We start from the raw sequence: 3957 nt of genomic DNA, 5'->3' as shown, positions 1-3957 counted from the left end.
ACCCTTTCTCAACAGTACGTTATCATATTCACAAGCAACTACTTACGTGGGAAGCTCTTTATTAGGTGAACTGTGCTGTAAAAACGTTGTGATAAAAATGAACTTGTAAGAAATAGTTAACAGTTATAGTAGAACAACAGGACTAGTTTAAATCATAACTATAACTTAAATTAAAAGCAATTACAAAATAAGCATCCATATGCTACACATGCTTAATAATAATAATAATACCGAGGTACAAGATATAACAATAATTTTTATACAGAATAAACTGAGATATGACACTGACTCCAAGTAAAAAAATAAGCTAAAAAATTATATTGGTCGTCTATGGCGAATTTTGTATTGCTTTTCTCAGAGAAATGTAATAAGTTCCCTGAACCTAGTCACTGCTACATTGTAGAGTATTGAACCATGCGGTTTATTGTTGTTTATTTGATTTATTTTTGCTGTTGTTGTGGTTTCTTTATAAATTCGATCAGTAATAACAAGAAACCCTTCTTCGATTCTTTAGTTACTGTAAGTAGGTGAAACTGAATTTAAAATACATTAATAGCCAGTGCTAGCGGCGGCGGGCTGTATCATCGGTAGAAAGGTTATCCTATTGTTTTTTTATAATTTGCTTGATAATTCAAAAAAGGTTCGTCAAAAACAACGTGGTTGCAGGCGTGACTTCTTGACAAACGAAGAATAGACAACTACTATTACGTGAAAGAGTTGCTGTTTTACAACTAGGTAATGAATAAAGGTGAGAACAGTTAATGAGGGGTAACTAAACTATCAGGTTCTAGGCATTGTTGATCGATAATTATAGAACAGATAAGAAGAGTGTCATTAAGTGCCTACATCTATTTTTGTCGAATGATCTATGAAAAAGAAAACTAACTTTGGCACAGTGAACAACGTCAAGATCGCAAACATACATTCTGGACTGAATTCTGGGCTGAGCTTGCACGAGAGTGAGGTGTAGTTTAACCCCCCTCTATCTCTCTTTGTTTTTATAATATCCAAACTACTCGGCCACGGGCTTTTTTACAAAGCTTATCAACAGCCAAGACTTATGATTCCAAAAGTTTTGTTTTGAAACATGGAGAGCTGCCATGTATTAGAACAGGTGCCACAGTTTTATGACCACAGTGTGACCTCTCCCGATTACAAATACAGATTTGGTTTGTTTACACCAAAAATTTATATACACAAGCACATGCATATATATATATGTGCATATGTATATAGACATATATGTATATATATCAACTTATCCGATAGCTAGGGCGATAGAATCGCGATCTGTGGGTCAAAGATTCGAATCCCATTGCTGAACATAATCGCCTTTTCAGCCGTGAGGGCTTTATAATATTACGGTAAATCTAGTGTTCGTTGGCAAAAAAGTAGCCTGAAAGCTGGCAGACGTTGATGTTGAGTGACTGCTTTACCTCTAGTCTATCACTCATAAATTAGAGACAACTACAAGAGAGATAGTGAACGCCACCAGATAAAAGTCTGCCCGAAATCACCTATAATATGTAATGCATTAGAATCTAAGGTGGTCCAATGGTCGTAATTGACTTCAGGAGCCAAATGTATATGCATATATTTTAACTAAAACCTGGCTTAAAAAATAATGACAAAAAATAAAATGCAAAAATACAATATTTTACCTGTTACGTAGCTTCAGTAATATTCACATCCACTGCACTAAACTTTTAAAACACTTGTAATGTTAGAATGTGCGCCAAAAGTCTGGTGGGGGAAAATATCCCTAATGCTAGAGATTGGCCCGCCATGGCCAGATGGTTAGGACACTCGCATCGTAATCTGAGAGCCACGGGTTCGAATCCTCGTCACACCAAAGATACTCGCCCTTTCAGCCATGGAGTCATTAGTAATGCAACTGTCAATTTCACTATTCATTGATAAAACAGTAGATGGTGATAACTAGCTGCCTTCCCTCTAGTCTTAGGCTGCTAAACTACTGACACACAGCGCATATAGCTCTCGTGTAACGTTGCATGATATTCAAACAAGCTTTCTGGAATTATACGCTTTACAGTGTCATACAAATAGTACAAGTTCTTTTCTTTTGTGTGCAATTTTGATTAATTTTTAATATTTCATCCTCAACAATAAGTTTTCATGAAAACCACGTCATAACATAAGCAAGATTATGCAACACTACTGTTGTATATGCTTGTTTGTCACATTATGTCACTACTGTTGGGTATTATATGATTGGAGTTGGACATTATGTAAATACAGTTGTTTGTCATATTACATATATCATTACCGCTCAAAGAAAACCTTCTGTGAATATTGTGAAACATTGCCTTCGGAAATCGTTTTTTATAGATGTTTTATAACTTAAGTGACAATTTCTACTTTTTTTCCAAGTAACTTATTTTTTAAAGTTCAAGATAAGTTTTCTATGAAAGTTTTCGAGTGAGTTTTTTCAAAGATCTTTTTCTGTAAACAGTTTCATGGAGAAGGCATTAATATAAAACACATTTTATTATACGTTTTACTAGAAACAATATTTCTTAGAGTAAACCGTTCGAATTATCCAGTCCGAAACCGTTACAGACGTTTTAAAGACGATAGTTATAATAATAATAATAAAAACTGTAAAACACGATAATGTAAGTTGATCAGATGGAGAGTTCCTACTCGTCCCTCACTAGTGCAGCGGTAAGTAGATTTATAACGCTACAATGAGGGATTCGATTCCCCTCGATGGACTCAACAGATAGCCCTCTGTGGCTTTGTTGTGAGAAAACAAACAATTCTTCTATTTTAAGTCTTTAAAATTAAAATTATTTTGCCTTTTTCAATATTTTATTTTTTTTAAGTCCACAAAAGAAAAAAATCGTTTCACTAAATATTACTCATCATTTAAGTGTTAAAGTGTCACTTACAAAACGTCAGTCTTGTTTGTTTGTCTTAAAGCAAATCCGTATTGGACTATATGATGTGTTCACCTCGGGGAATTAACCCGAACTTTAGCGTTATAAGTTCTTAGATTTGTTGCTTTTCTACGAGGGGGGGGGGGCATGCTAGCTGTTGAGTCACGGTGTTCTGTTGTCAAAATGGGTTTTATGTTAGAAAAATTGTCTTGCTTTTTCGAACAGAGCGTTAAATATTTTGCTTATTAAGGCAGACTTTTAGATCTCTAGTTTTTACTTGTTGACTTTTCCGGGCTTCTAGAATGTTAAATGCTTTGTTTCCTTAAGGTAAAGTGTTAAGTATCTCGTTTTTCACAGTTGAATGTAAAACGTCTCGCTTTTTTAATGCAGAACGGTGAATGTATATTTGATGACTGACTGTTAAATATCTAATTTCTTATGGCTGAATGTTAAATATCTCGCCTTTTGAGGCAAGTCTTAAATGCTTCACTTTTTGAAACAGAATGTTAAATGTCTCTGGAAAACTTGGGACTAACCACAGAATAAAGCAAGAGGGAATTCTCAATAACCGCAGCACTTGAAATTATTTCAGACTGAATTAGAGTAAATTAATGTATGAGATCTTGAACCTTTTCAAATACATCAATGGAAAGGATTTAAAGTCCAGGTTTCAAAACTGTAATTATATCTCAGATCCATCAAGAGATGGCAGAACTATGAGCTAAAAGTTTGTAGTTGAAAAAAAAAACACAAAACGATTATACTTCATATTTTACTGTGCCCTCTTATTTTAAAATCTCCACGTTTATCCAGCAACGAAAACGTTAAAGACATTGTGATGAAGCTTAGTCGTCACTTTGTGTAGCTGTACGGGAAGATTAAACAAAACACATGAAAGTAATAAACAGAATATCAAAACAAAAAATCAGCAATAAAGAAACAAAAGAAAACCTGTGTTATATGGAAATATATATATGTTTATTCAAAGATAACTTTACTAAAATAGTTAAAGAAATCACACCAAAGTTTATAAAACTACCACACCAGCTGGTTTCAA

The sequence above is a fragment of the Tachypleus tridentatus genome, chromosome 8 (genome assembly GCF_004210375.1).
Source record: "Tachypleus tridentatus isolate NWPU-2018 chromosome 8, ASM421037v1, whole genome shotgun sequence".
In the NCBI taxonomy this organism is placed as follows: Eukaryota; Metazoa; Arthropoda; class Merostomata; order Xiphosura; family Limulidae; genus Tachypleus; species Tachypleus tridentatus.
This window is presented reverse-complemented; position numbering follows the sequence as displayed.